Here is a 16,519-nt window from a genome sequence, read left to right on the forward strand (position 1 = left end):
ACAAGCACACATACCAACTTCGTCAGAACGAGCTCTCACAAATGCGCTTAATGTCCTCAACAGTGAAGAAGAAAAATAAATTGAGGAGTGTTTAAAGGAACTTTATGCAGCAAAAGAAATTCCTCTAAAAGAAGCAACGATCGAGGAAGTGAAAGCTGAATCCAAGCTTGATGACAACAAACTTGAATTAAAACTTTTACCATCCCACTAAAATTATGTCTTTCTTGAATAAGGAGGTGATAAACTTGTTATCATCAGCAATTCATTATCCAACCATGAAGAAGAGAAGCTCATTCAAGTCTTGAAGGAGAATAAGAAGGCAATAAGTTGGGTGATGTCATATCTGAAAGGTATTAGTCTGCCATATTGTATGCACAAGATCATGATGTAAGAGAATTTCAAACCAGTAGCTCAACCTCATCGGCATTTAAACCCGATTATGAAAGAAGTGGTATGAAAGGAGTTCGTAAAATTGTTAGAAGCTGGAATGATATATCCTATCTCGGATAGTTCTTGGGTGAGTCCAGTCCAAGTAGTTCCAAATAAATGAGACATGCTGGTAATAACAAATGACAAGAACGAGTTAATCCCAACAAGGACTATGATAATATGAGGGATGTGTATCGATTATCGAAGGCTTAATCAAGCAACACGGAAAGATCACTTCGCATTACCATTCATAGACTAAATGTTGGAGAGGTTGTCTGGGAAACAATTTCATTTTTTCTTGGATGTATATTCAGGATACAATCAAATTAGTTTGAATCATGAAGATCATGAGAAAACCACTTTCACTTATCCTTTTGGTGTCTTCGTATATAGATGTATGCCATTTGGCTTATGTAATGCACCAACAACATTCCAACGATGTATGCAAGCAATTTTTCCGATCTGATTGAAAAATGCATCGAGATATTCATGGATGACTTTCCCATGTTCAGAGCATATTTAGAATTATGTTTCAGCAACTTGGACACCATACCTGAAATGGTGTATGGTAACAAATCTGGTGCTGAATTAGAAGAAGTGCATTTTTATGGTTATCGAAGGCATCGTACTCGGGCACAAAATTTCAGCTAGAGGAATTGAAGTTGACAAAGCCAAAGTAGATGAGATCTAGAAGTTTCACCCACCAACCAATGTTAAAGGAATCCATAGGTTTCTTTACCATGCTATATTTTATAGGAGATTCATCAAAGACTTCTCCAAAATTACAAAGCCATTGAGCAATTTGCTTAACAAAGATAAGTCCTTTACTTTTGCTAATGATTGCTTACTTGCTTTTTAAAATTTGAAAGAAAAATTGATCATTGTATCCATAATCACTGCACCCGATTGGACACTTGACTTTAAACTCATGCGTGATGCTAGTGATTGTGCGATTGGTGTTGTTCTAGGCCAGTGGAAGACCAAATTTTTTCATGTTATACAATACGCAAGCAAGGTTTTGAATGATGCATGAGTTAATTATGAAACTACAAAAAAATAATTGCTTGCCATAATGTATGCATTAGAAATTTTTTGATCTTACATCAAAGGTTCAAAGATTATCTATTATACTGACCATGTAACGATCAAATATTTGATCACCTAAGCGGATTCCAAGCCTAGAATACTCTAATGGGTGCTTCGGCTACAAGAATTTGACTTAGAAATCAGAGACAAAAAATGAACGGAAAACGTAGTATCATACCATATATCAAGGCTGGTAAACCCTGAAATCACTAAGCAAGAAAGGGAAGTCCTTGAGGAATTTCCAGATAAGAAGTTGCTCATGATTCAAGAAAAACCATGGTTTGCAGATCTCACAGACTACAAGGAAACTGGCTTTATTTCTGAGGATTTTAATTGGAAACAAAAGAATACGTGATGCTAATAAATATGTATAGGATGATCCATACTTGTTTAAAATAGGGGCTGATAAGTCTTTTGAGAAGGTAAGGTGTGTAATGAAGGAAGAAGCCAGGAGTATCATATGGAATTTCCATAATTCTTCTTATGGTGGTCATTATAACAGTGAAAGAACAGCTACAAAAGTTTTACAAGAAGGATTCTATTGGTTGTTATTATTCAAATATACCTATGAGCATGCCAAGAGTTGTGATAATTGTCAAAGGGTCGGAGGAATATCCAAATAGAATGAAATGCCTTTACAAAACATGTTAGAAGTAGATGTCTTTGGTTGTTGGGGTATAGACTTCGTTAGACCATTTCCCTCGTCACTTTTCAAACAAATACATTTTGGTTGCATTATATTAAGTATCAAAATGGGTGGAAGCAATAACATCACCAAAGCAGATGGCAAGACAGTGATCAAATTCTTGAAGAAAAACATTTTCACCTATTTTGGAACACCAAGAGTTTTAATCAGTGATGGTGGCTCACATTTATGAAATGCCCAGCTGGTAAGAGCTCTTGAACACTATGGTGTCAAACACAAGGTTGAAACACCATATCATCCTTAAACCAACAGGCAGACAGAGGTGTCTAATTATGAAGTTAAGAGGATCTTGGAAAAGACAGTGTTAACATCAAGAAAAGATTGGTCCTTAAAGCAAGAAAAAGCACTTTGGACTTACCGTACAACTTATGAGTCACCAATAGGCCTCACGCCTTTTCAAATGGTGTACGGAAAAGCTTGCCACCTACATGTGGAATTAGAACACAAGGCTTTTTGGGCATTAAAGTTTCTGAATTTTGATCTAAATCAAGCAGGAATGAAAAGAAAAGTGCAATTGAATGAACTTTGATGAATTGTGGTTGCAAGCATATGAATCATCAAAACTTTACAAAGAAATAGTTAAGAAGTATCATGACAGTAAGATCCTTCCCAAGGATTTTAAGGCTAGAAAAATGGTTTTGCTATTCGATTCCCGATTGAGATTGTTTAATGGAAAATTAATATAAAAATGGTCAGGACTATTTCGAATCAAATAAGTAAAACCCTATGGTGCACTTGAGTTGGAGGATCTTGTATCTCAAGAAACATGGATAGTTAATGGCCAAAGGGTTAAAATCTATTTGGGTTGTGACGTTGACAGACTTACCACAATAATTCCCTTATACGAACCTTGAAAAACAAAGACATGCATCAAGCTAATAACGTTAAACAAACGCTTGTTAGGAGGCAACCCAACTTTGTAAGTATTTTTACAGCTTTTGCATTCTTAGGTACCCATTGAGCAGGCATAAATGCAACAAGTGGCAACTTTTACAAAAAACTGAACATTGTCAAGTTCACTAAGCGAACTTATTTCGCTAAGCGAAACAGTCTCAGTCAAAAGTTGCATTTATGACCATTTACTGCATTCTAACCACTCACCTATCATACTCTTTATGATCTCGTTTTCTGCCATCAGAAATCATTTCTCCTTGGTATTTTCTCTCTCAAAACCCTAAAATCCATTCCTTTCTCACAAGTTACACAATCCTCATTTTCATTTCAAAACTTTTTCTCTCAAATCTCTGTAAATCTAGGTATGCTCATTTGTAATATTCATATTTTCTATCAAGTTATAGACATCTTGCCTCTGTTCTTTATAATTTCATGATTAACAAGTGTTTTCCTTCCGTTGTTCATAATGATTTTCCATAAACACCATTCATGTTTATCATGCAAATATCTAGTTTAGGTTTCAACTTGTCCAAACTTTGGATATATTCATGATTTCTGCTAAGTATCAATACCACTTTGATTTTATGTGTATGATAACAACCAAAAGAAGTGATGAAATACTCTGAAAATACAGATCTATAATTCACGCTCATTCTCTAAGCGAGACAAGCATCGCTAAGCTAACTCTTGTTCACTACACTTTGTTAAGCGAATATAGCATACTACATAATTCCAAGTTGTTTTAATAGGACCGTGTTTTGTATTGATGCTTGAAGATATGGCTCCCAAGAAGATTGTTGGCTCCAAGAAGCAGAAAACCACTAGTGCTGGCTCATCAAGGTCATAACCATAATTCGACAACACGAGATTCCTGGGACCTAAACAACATGAGAGGTTTCGCGAGTTGGAAAATAGAAATATTTGGGATGAACAATCATTTGCAATCAACCCTCAAGGATAAAACAGAGAGATAAGCATGCATTTTGAAAACATGCATTGGGGGGTGGTCATTAACCCTCCCAAGAATCTGAATTACGATATGGTTCACGAATTCTACGCAAGTGCTCTTCCGTCTGAGGGAGACCCCTTCACATTTTCAACAATGATTAGGGGTAGAACCATACATTTCAATAGGGAAGAAATCAACAAATACATGGGAAACCCTCTGGTCTTAAGTGAAGATGAGCCTTGTCATTATAGCCAATCTTTTAACAAAGTCCCAAATGTCACGGAGATTTCGGCGAGAATCTTTCTTAGAGGTCAGAGTTGTCGCTACCTGGATTTCATGATAACAAAACTGAGAACCATACTATTAAAAAGGATAAACAGAAGAGCCACCACCATATTTTATTGGATTTCCTCAATGGGAGAGGAAAAGGAAAATAATCGATGAAACCCTCAGGAGAAAGGGTGCACACAGGAAGTGCAAAAGGATAAAGAATCGGTCTCGCAACCGAGACTTGGGTCGAAAGTCGGTTAGGCAAGGGGAATGTATTAGCACCCCTCACGTCCATGACACTCCATGGGAACCATTTAGGTTGCCTGCGTACATGGGTATTTGTCTTGTTTATTGTGTTTCTTTTAAAATAGTGTAGAAGAATGAGTTTTTATTTATTTGTTATTGTGCTCACCAAGGATTGTGGCCCTTGTGCCTACGTATCACTCATTGGGTGATGAGGAATCAGAATTCCGTAGTTCGGAGTAAAAAAATGTTGGTTGGTTGGTTGATTTTAACTTTGATAACAGAGTTTTCGGGGTGGTGCCATAATGCACAAAAATAAGGTTTTATGGGTTGTATTGTTTTTACCTTGAATAAGGGTTTATGAAAAAGTGTGTGTGATTAGATTGCACTAAAGTCTATGGGTGGAAGTGAAAATTCTAGACAAACAAGCCAAGGTATTGTGTCCAAAATAATCATAGTAAGGTAGGAAAGCTCCATTCTTACTCATTCTCCACCACTTAAGGCTCGCGACATACAATACTAATCATAGTTTTACGTATTTTGAATTTGATTATGAAAATGCCGCTTGATATTGAATCAAGGGTTTGTTTATTTGATTATGAAATTGGGTAATGTAGTGAGTATAGAAAGTAACCAACAAGAAAGTAAAGGGTATCATTGTAAGGTAGCCCAAGAGAAAGTCTTGTGTGTGCAAAGGTGACCTAAGCTAAGCAAGGATAATGGTCTTACAAACATGTCTTCCTAGGTTAGTGCATGATGTCATCTTACAACCGGTATGCAAGTTACAGATGAAATCCAAAGTTAAAAACCAAGTATCACAAAGTAGGGAAAGGTCCTCCAAGCAAAGTTCCTGATGAGATCCTCTAAGTCCAATGATTGATTACAAGTGGAATGACTCTTTTTGGTTTTTATCATTTTATCATGTTTTTTTATGTTTTTTATGTATGATGACAATAATGATAAATGACAATAATAAATATGCATGATGAGTTTGTACAATGAATATTATGATGAGTACTTGAATGTAAATTGGAATGTAACAACATAAAAGTAAATAACAAAGTAACAATGATAATAACAATGGTTAGTGGTAATCAAAGTTAGTAAAGTTAAGTATTGGTTAGTAATATGTACAAGTCCAACACTTGAGAATTAACTATTCTTAGGTCAAAAGATTCAAAATATGGTGCATCAGAGGATAACTTATCATTGATGCAAAGTATTGAAGATGATCAAATGATCAACTTACAATATATTTGTAACAATTAAAGTTATGCAAACCCCATATCCATCTCTCAATCCCTTGACAAAAGGAAGACTATACCTTAAAGGTTAATAAGTTGATTAATGATTAGGTTAGACAATTTATATAATGATCAATGTACAATATGAACACGTTAGTAAAATGGTTAGAGGGTTAGTATAACAATAGAAACAAAATGGAACAAATGAAACCACAAGTTAGTATGTAAACAAACAAAGCTTCATCTATGTGTCAAATGATTCAAGTTGGTTGATATAGAGGCAACATATCTATGCTTGAAAGTACCATTAATGAGTCCTTGATCATTCGCTAGTAGGTTTGAAGCATAGAAGCTTCAAACATCCCTAATCAAACCAACATCATGACCTAATAGACTTCATTAGCTAACCAAGTTCAAGAACTCATAAGTCAATGAAAAATGGCTCAAATGAAATAATACAAAGTATATTAAAATAGTAGAGGCAAAAATAACATGATTTTATGTTGGGAATATATTCAGAAAAATAAATATGAGTGGGATAAAAAATAAAATGAAATGGAAAATAAATGGGGTGAAAATAAAATAAAACTAAAGGGCAAATAGTAAAAAAGGAATAAAATGTATGCGCTGGGGGTTGAACCCCAGACCTTGGGGTCATGGGGGATCAACCCCTCTTCCATTGGGCCAAGCGCCCACTTGTGATTCTAAAATGCGCTCACATAATAAAATAACAAAACAAAAGTTAAAATCGAACACGCGCGCAAGAGAATTAATCAGGACACAACAACACTAAGTTTTAAATTCAAAAACTCAGGCAATATTTCATCTTCAACCTCTGAACACTGAGAATCCAAACTCCAAAATACATGTTTTTCCTTGGATTTAAACATGGAATCAACATCTATGCACAACCATGAATCTGAAGGTGAGAAAAACAAGAAAGGGGGGGTTTGAATTGTTTGGAAAAATAAGCGCTTTTTCAAAATGAAAACCACACAAAGATTTTATACTGGTTCGCTTATAATACAAAGCTACTCCAGTCCACCCGACCAAGGTGATTTCGCCTTCAACAAGGACTTAATCCACTAATCTTGAAAGATTGATTACAAACAACGTCTAAGAGAAAGATCTCTTAGTCCTCTCAAGTATACAGACTACACAGAGTCACTTGAGGAAATAAACAAACAATAGATAAAAGATTTATGTAATCTAGAGTGCTTCTAAGATAAGCAAGTATTACAATAGTAAGAACAAAGTGATTCACGTTATAAGCAAAAGCTTCGTGAAGATTTAGAGAGCAAGAGTGTTTTCTTGAGCGTTGATGTTTCAGTATAATTTTTCCTTGTATGTGTGTTGTGTACTGAATGTTGATTTGCAGTCCTTTATATAGATCAGTGAGGTAGTAGTTGAAACTGATGAGTAATAAAATGAATTTACGCCATAACATAAATAGCTTCTGCAGGATAACTTTCTCTCCTTGAAATGACTACTTACCACATATAATATCTTCTTTATTGAAATTGGAGATTAACGTCTCTTTCTGTATTAGGAAATCCATTTGCAATCCTTTACTTGACTTTAACGTTACTCTTTCATAATTAGCATTTCCATGATCAGAGTCTTCGTGTATCTGAGAAACTTGGAGTCTTGCTTCTGATGTTGATCTCTTTTGGACTCTGATGGATTCTTCAGATAGCGCTGAGAGTTTCTGGAGTTAGACATACCGTTGTTCAGAGTCAGAACTTCTAGAGCTTACTTCTTGTTTAGATGCTTCTGATACTTTGCTGCTTTGCTCAGAGTTAGACTTTCTTGAACGTGTTTCTTCTTCATATGCTTCTTATCTTCTGATAATTTGTATCTGATCTGGTTATGTATCTGATGACATCATCAGATCTCTTCCTTCTTTCTTTAGAACCCTGCACACTTAGAAACTTTTCGTTAGGGTGCCATTTTTGGTTTCATCCTTTGATATCATCAAAATCAAGGAATCTGTTGTAGAACAATTTTTGTTCTTACAATCTCCCCCTTTTTGATGATGACAAAACAAACTTAATTAGCAGATGAAACATGAATAATATTAGATCAGATAGATAGAAGCTCCCCCTGAGATAGTGCTAGGGAGTTCAGAAGTTCTTACCAGAGCTTCTAAGTAAAGAGGTTTCTTGATACCTTTTGAAATTTCTTAAGTCCAGGTTAGATAAATTTGTTTTTAAGAAAAATATGTTGCAGAATGCTTAAGGTATTTAGACAATATTTTCATCAGAGCTATTAATGACTTCTCCCCCTTTTTGTCAGAATCAAAAAGACATAGCAAAAATAAGGAATTTAAGAGAAAAACATTGTATTCAGATAAAGGCACAAAGGCAACAAGAACAGGAAAACATCAGAATCAGAGAAAGCAAACAAAACAACAGGCAAGCAAAAAATATCCTAAGTGCCTAGGGGTTCGGAGGCGGAGGCATTCTCTGAAGCAACATAGCCAGCATGTTCTGAATGTTGTCGTTAACAGTGTCTTGCTTATCCATTCTGGCACGGAGTTCATTCTGATCTTGCTTAAGTTCTTTCAGCGTCTAGAGAACCATAGGGATAACAGAAGAGGACTCCCCCAGAGTCAGAGCCTGCTGTGCTTCAGCAGCAGCCTGCGCTTCAGCTTCAGCAGCAGCTTGTGCTTCTGCATCCGCCAGAGCCTTAGCTTCAGCTTCCTTTATTCTTAGGATTTTAGCTTCCTTAGCTCTTTCTTCTTCCAGTCTTCTAGCCTCTTCCTCAGCTTCTCTTGCTAACCTCTCTTCTTCCAGCCTTCTGGCTTCAGCTTCTCTAGCAAGTCTTTCCTGAAGTCTTGCCTCAGCATCTCTGATGTAGCCATTTCTGACTTGTTCAGAGATGTGCTTCAGTCTAAAAGCCTCAGAGGTCATCCAGCCAATGACTCTGTTCCAGTGTGTCCTTACAGAGTCAGGATCATCACTGACTTCAGAGTTAGTGGTCAGAGACTTGACCTTTTTTACTGAAGCCCCTGCGACCAGCATGATGGCTTCCTCAAGGGTAGGTATAGAAAGGTCAGGTTCAGAGGTATGAGGTGGAGATGTTGGAGGGCTGAGATTTAGAGTTAGAGGTTCTGGTTCAGTTTCTGATTCAGGTGGAGGTTCAGATCTTTGGGGTGAAGCGTAAAGAGGGTTTAAGTCTAATGGTTCAGATTCTGCGGAGATGTTTGAAGGTGTGATATCAGAGGTGTGGAGGTCAGAGGGTTGAGTTTCAGAGGGTTGAGTTTCAGAGGGTTGGTCTTCAGAAGTAATGTTGGTTGTTTGTACTGGTGGAGGTGAAGTTGCTTCAGATTGTGTTTGTGTTTGTTGTTGTGAAGCAAGGTTTTGAGCCTGAATTTGGGCTAAGGTTGGGGAGTCAGGGTCAGAGTATTCTTGGTCAGAGGAGATTTGAAGGTATGGTGGTGATTCTGGTTCTGAAGATGATGAAGAGGAAGTGGTTTGGTTCATTTGTTCAGGTTCAGAAGGAGGTATGAATGTACGGGCGATATTTAAAATTAGTGAAGGTTGTGAGGTTCTGGTTGTAGAAGGTGGGATTTCAGAGGTTGTAAAAATGGGTGGTGTTGGGAGAGGATTAGAGGAAGGAGTAGAGGAAACCATCAGAGGTGCAGAGGAAATAGGAGGAACAGACGTACCAGTAGAAGTTTGCAGAGGAGCTGGAGATCTGCTTCCAGAGGATTCTCCAAGTCTTGCCTTCTTTGCCTGTGATGTTATCTTCTTCTCAGAGAGACCTCTCTTGTACCTGACGAAGTCTTCTTCTGAATCTAGACAATCGTCGAGGCTGAAGTCAGAGATGTCAACACCTTCATCCAGTAGACGATTAAGATAGATGGCAACCGCATCTCTAGGTTCATTCTTGTAGAACCTAGCAAGACCATGAGGCAGCTTCCTCTGATCTTTCAAGGAATCCCAGGATGTGTCCAGCGTGGGTCTGACTTGAATCTTCTTTATTATTCCCATACTCTTGAGATTTCTGGCGTTCAGAGGCTTCCCAGTGTCTATTGCCAGATCTAGCATCAGCTTGGCCTTCTCCAGATGATCTACCAGCCCATTCTCGATGAAAACATCAGATAACAATCTTCCCAGAGGGATGTAGGATCTGGGCTTCATGTTGTTTCTGGTCTCCCTGACAGAGTCTCTTAGGTATCTGAAGAGTAGTGCAGGAAGGCAGATCTTCACACCCTTGTGAATGCAATAGAGAATGCACTTCTGATCTGCATTGATGTAATCAGAGGAGTTTGAGGCTGGGCGGTGGTGAATAGTTCCCAGAATGATCTTGAGCCACACTCTGAGGTTCTGATGCAGCTCTTTGTTCTTTGAAGGATTTCCTTCAGTGTTGGGTTTGAAAATGGTTGGATTGATTACTTCAGCAACGCGCCTTGATCTAGGGTTGATGTTGTAAATCCTTTTTCCTCCATCTTTTTCCATGTTCAACAAGGAAGCAATTGATTCTTCAGTGATTACTATCTTTACCCCCAAAACAAAGGAAACGATGAAATGATCATCAGCATCTGCAAATCTCCAGAACTCTTTGACGAGAAGTGGGTAAACAGGGCCATAGAGCCTTTGGAAGTAGTTTCCCCAACCTTGTTGATGAAGTTCTTCAGTAAGATCAACTCCATTCCTTCTCAAGTTGTCAAAATCCACAAGTGTTTCACATAACACATCCAATCCCTCAAAGGGAGTTGCTAGGTTTATGTGAGGTAAACGATCAAGGATATGGGGTTCCTTGTATACTGGGGTAGTGGAAACGCCTGTAACCATTGGAGTTGAAATGCTTGAAGTTTGGGCAGTGGTGGTGGATTCCATTTGTTGAGAGAAATTGAAAACTTCTTGTTGTTGAGCATCCATAGTTGAAGATGAAGATGAGTAGTTTGAGAGACGCTTCAGAGAGGGTTTAGGGTTTTAGAGTGAGTGAGAGTGATAAGTGTGTGAAATGTGAGAAAAGTGTTTAAATACCCTAAGTTAAAACACATGCAAAACGACACACAATATTGCGTTAGCACAAAGCTCAAGTAAGCACGCTTGGGGAAGAAATGATTAAGGCTAATAAATGAATGTCTAATCCCAACAGTATGCACACTGCTCGAGGAGATCTCAAACGTTTCCCTTGATTTTCTTCTGGACAGTTGTCTAGAAGTTCTAGGGTTGGACGCTAAGTGCTCCACGTGTTGATGTATCTGATCTTCAGGAATACCAAAGGATTGGTTCCTGGAGATTTCTAACTCAGATATCTTCTTAACTTGGTAGAAGTATCAGAGTCAGAGGCAGAAACACATTTGTTTATGTCAGAGTCTCATTTTACATTTTCAGAGCCACACTTCATTCTGGACAATTTTGAATGTTCAGATTTTCTAAGATAAAAAGAAATCTATCTTCAGCTAGAGGCTTAGTAAAGATATCTGCCCATTGATGATCTGTATCAATGAACTTCAATGTTACTATCCCTTTCTGAACATAGTCTCTGATAAAATGATGTTTTATTTCAATGTGTTTAGCTCTGGAATGTAGAATGGGATTCTTACTTAGACAAATGGCAGCAGTATTATCACAGAAGATAGGAATATTACTCTCAAAAATTTGCAGATCTTCTAACTGATGCTTCATCCAGAGCATCTGAGTTGTGCACAGTGATGCTGAGATATATTCTGCTTCTGCAGTTGATAGAGCGATAGTTGACTGTCTTTTGCTAGCCCAGGAGATTAGATTGTTTCCCAGAAGCTGGCAATTTCCAGATGTGCTTTTTCGTTCTAGTCTATCTCCTGCATAATCTGCATCACAGTAACCAGAAAGTCTATACTCTGATGTTTTCTTATACATCAGGCCCAGGTTAGGAGTTCCTTTCAGATACTTAAGAATTCTCTTAACTGCTGTTAAATGAGATTCTCTATGATCTGATTGGAATCTGGCACAGAGACAGACACTAAAGAGAATATCAGGACGAGTAGCAGTCAGATAGAGAAGAGAGCCTATCATACCTCGATAGAGCTTCTGACAAACCTTTGAGCTTACTTCTTCTTTTTCAAGAATGCATGTTGGATGCATTGGAGTTTTTGCAGAGTTGCAGTTAGCCATGTCAAATTTCTTCAGAACATCTTTAATATATTTGCTTTGATGAACATATGTAACTTCTGAAGTTTGGTTAATTTGAATTCCCAGAAAGAACTTTAGTTCTTGCATTAGACTCATTTCAAATTCTGCCTGCATTAACTTAGAGAATTCTTGACAAACAGAGGCGTTAACTGAACCAAAAATAATGTCATCAACGTATATCTGGCATATCATGAGATCATTGTTAAGGTTCTTACAGAAAAGTGTGGAGTCAACTTTCCCTCTGATAAAATTGTGTTCCAGAAGAAAATTACTTAAACGTTCATACCAAGCTCTGGGAGCTTGTTTGAGTCCATATAAAGATTTTTTAAGTTTAAAAACATGTTCTGGAAAGTTTGGATTTTCAAAACCTGGAGGTTGGTTGACATACACTTCTTCTGATATATAACCATTAAGGAATGCACTCTTGACATCCATTTGATATAATTTAATAGAATGGTTAATAGCAAAAGATACAAGAAGACGAATAGATTCTAACCTTGCGACTGGAGCAAAAGTTTCATTATAATCAATACCTTCTTGTTGACTATAACCTTGAGCTACCAGTCGAGCTTTGTTTCTGACGACTTCTTCTTTCTCATTCAGCTTGTTTCTGAATACCCATCTGGTTCCAATAACGTGAGTGCCTCTGGGCTTTGGAACAAGATCCCAGACATCATTCTTTGTGAATTGATCTAATTCTTCTTGCATGGCTAAAACCCAGTCGTTATCTTGAAGTGCTTCATCACAGGATGTAGGCTCAATCAGAGACACTAGTCCCAGAGGAGTATCTTCAGAAGTCCTGAAGGTAGATTTGGTTCTGACAGGTTCGTCCTTGTTTCCCAGAATCAAATCTTCAGATACGTTGATACGACTTTTAACTTTCTTTGGGATTTCTGGGGTTTTAATTTCTTCAGAGTTCTGAGTGACAATTGCTTCTGGAGTTTTATCAGATCCTGCAAGAGTGATTTCTAAATCTGCAAAATTTTCAACTAGCTTTGACTTTTCAGGGTCAAGCTTATCATCAAATCTGACATGAATTGATTCTTCCACAATTTTGGTTTCTGTGTTGTATACTCTGTAGCCTTTAGAGCGTTCTGAGTATCCTAACATAATACCTTTCTGTGCTTTGGAATCAAACTTGTTCAGATGTTCTTTAGTGTTTAAAATAAAGCAAGAACATCCAAAAGGATGAAAATATGAAATGTTTGGTTTTCTTCCTTTACACAGTTCATAGGGAGTCTTTTCCAGAATGGGTCTTATAGAGATTCTATTCTGAATGTAACACGCTGTATTTACAGCTTCTGCCCAAAAATGCTTTGCCACATTAGTTTCATTGATCATGGTTCTAGCCATCTCTTGGAGTGTCCTATTCTTCCTCTCTACAACTCCATTTTGTTGTGGAGTTCTAGGGAAGGAGAAATCATGGGATATTCCATTAGAGTCAAATAATTCTTCAAAATCTTTGTTTTCAAATTCTCCACCATGATCACTTCTGACTCTAACAATTTTAGCATCAAATTCTTTTTGCACTTTGGAGCAGAAACTAGTGAATACAGAGTGAGACTCACTCTTGTGCTTTAGGAATTTTACCCATGTCCAGCGACTGTAATCATCAACAATGACTAGTCCATACTTCTTTCCATTAACTGATACTGTTTTCACATGACCAAATAAGTCAATGTGAAGAAGATCCAGAGGCTTAGAGGTAGAAACAACATTTTTCTTTTTAAAGGATGTTTTTGAAAATTTTCCTTTCTGACATGCTTCACACAGAGCATCTGAAGAAAACTTCAGTTTAGGTAGGCCTCTGACTAACTCGAGTTTAGTTAGCTGAGAAAGTTTCCTCATGCTAATGTGGCCCAAGCGTCTATGCCATACCCATTGCTCTTCGTGAACCGACATCAGACATTTAACATTTTGTTCTTTTAAATCTGAAAGATTAATTTTATAAATGTTGTTTTTCCTCTTGCCTGTGAAAAAGACAGAGCCATCGTTTTGATTAATGGCTTTACATGTTTTTTGATAAAAGATTACATCATAACCGTTATCACTTAATTGACTTATGGATAATAAGTTATGCATTAATCCTTCTACATAAAGAACATCAGATATAGAGGGAAGAGTACCATTACCAATAGTTCCGGAGCCTCTGATCCTTCCTTTCTGATCTCCTCCGAAGCCTACAAATCCAGCGTCTTTAAGTTCCAGACTTTGGAACATAGACTTTCTTCCCGTCATGTGTCGCGAGCATCCAGAGTCCAGGTACCATGACTGGTGTCTGAACTTTGCTGCATAGGATATCTGCAACATAGACAATCTTATCCTTTGGTACCCAGAATCTCTTGGGTCCTTTCAGATTAGTTTTCCCAGAGTTTCTTATAACTTTGGGTTTTCTAGCATTTTTAAATTTTTGTTCTTGTGTGTGTGTATAGTGATATGAAAAGGGAGACTTAAGTTGGTTACTGGTAGAAGTTTTATCTTCCTTAGGATCATACCCAATTCCCTTTTTATTGTTCTGACTTACTCCATAAATCATGGATGCCATAATACTCCTATCTATCCCATTTTTCAGAAATTCTTGAAAGGCTTCTTCGTATTTATAAATTATCTTATTTGAAGTTTGTGGTGCTTGAGACAACGCTTCTTCTAATTCTAAGCTTTTTCTCTTTGCTCCATCTCTTTCTAATGTTAAAGATCTAATAGTATCTTCTAGTGCTAGAATTGTCATCTCAAGTTCACTACATTCTTCAGATTTTACTTTAAGACAGCCTTTAATGTTTTTAAACTTTTGTTTTAATTTCTGATATGAGCTAAGAGTTTCTGACAAACAAGATTCTAGATCAGATCGAGAAAGTTCAGAAAATACCTCTTCAGATTCTTCATCTGAGCTACTCCTGGATGTGGTAGCCATAAGTGCCACGTTGGCCTGTTCATCAGAGTCAGATTCTGATGATCCAGATTCACTATCATCCCAGGTAGCCATCAGTCCTTTCTTTGTCCTGAAGGTATTTTTCTTGAAGCTTTCTTTTCTAGAGTTGTCTTTCTTTAGCTTGGGACATTCATTCCTGTAATGACCTGTTTCTTTACATTCATAACAGGTAATATCTTTGTTAGATTTACCTTTTGAAGTTGATTCTGATCGATCCCCTCTGGGTCGTGGTCTTCTGAAGTTGTTGTTCCTCTTTTTCCAGAGTTGCTTAACTCTTCTGGTTAGTAGGGACAATTCTTCTTCATCATCAGAATCTTCTGGTTCAGAGTCGTCAGCATCTTCAGTTTCTGCCTGGAGAGCTTTGGTTCTGTCAGGTTTGCGTCTTTCAGGTCTGGACTTTAATGCTACAGACTTGTTCCTTTTCTGAGGCTCATCTTCCTCTAGTTCTATCTTATGGCTTCTGAGGGAACTGACAAGTTCTTCAAGGCTGATATTGTTCAGATCCTTTGACAGTTTCAGAGCAGTAACCATAGGTCTCCATTTCTTTGGCAGACTTCTGACTATCTTTTTGACGTGATCTGCAGTTGTATATCCTTTGTCTAGAACCTTGAGACCTGCAATAAGAGTTTGGAATCTAGAGAACATAGCTTCTATAGCTTCGTCATCTTCCATTTTGAAGGCTTCATACTTCTGGATAAGCGCCAGAGCCTTTGTCTCTTTGACCTGAGAGTTTCCTTCATGAGTCATCTTCAGAGAGTCAAGTATATCTTTGGCTGTCTCTCTGTTGGTGATCTTTTCATATTCGTTGTACGATATCGCATTGAGAAGTATGGTTCTGGCCTTGTGGTGATTTTTGAAGACACGTTTCTGATCTTCTGACATCTTATTTCTGGGAACTTCAGCTCCATTTTCTAAGACTGGAGGTGTGTATCCATCTGTGACAATGTCCCAGAGGTCAGCATCATAACCCAGAAAGAAACTTTCAATTCTATCTTTCCAGTAGTCAAACTTCTCTCCATCAAAAACAGGAGGCTTAGCATTGTAACTATCTTTTTCATTTGAGTGGGCCATAGTTTTTCTCGTACTGGATCTCTCTACACTGTTAAGTGTTTGATTAGAAAATCAATAACAGAGCCGGAGCTCTGATACCAATTGAAGGTGAGAAAAACAAGAAAGGGGGGGTTTGAATTGTTTGGAAAAATAAGCGCTTTTTCAAAATGAAAACCACACAAAGATTTTATACTGGTTCGCTTATAATACAAAGCTACTCCAGTCCACCCGGCCAAGGTGATTTCGCCTTCAACAAGGACTTAATCCACTAATCTTGAAAGATTGATTACAAACAACGTCTAAGAGAAAGATCTCTTAGTCCTCTCAAGTATACAGACTACACAGAGTCACTTGAGGAAATAAACAAACAATAGATAAAAGATTTATGTAATCTAGAGTGCTTCTAAGATAAGCAAGTATTACAATAGTAAGAACAAAGTGATTCACGTTATAAGCAAAAGCTTCGTGAAGATTTAGAGAGCAAGAGTGTTTTCTTGAGCGTTGATGTTTCAGTATAATTTTTCCTTGTATGTGTGTTGTGTACTGAATGTTGATTTGCAGTCCTTTATATAGATCAGTGAGGTAGTAGTT

Source organism: Lathyrus oleraceus, chromosome 4, assembly GCF_024323335.1.
Source record: "Lathyrus oleraceus cultivar Zhongwan6 chromosome 4, CAAS_Psat_ZW6_1.0, whole genome shotgun sequence".
Lineage (NCBI taxonomy): Eukaryota > Viridiplantae > Streptophyta > Magnoliopsida > Fabales > Fabaceae > Lathyrus > Lathyrus oleraceus.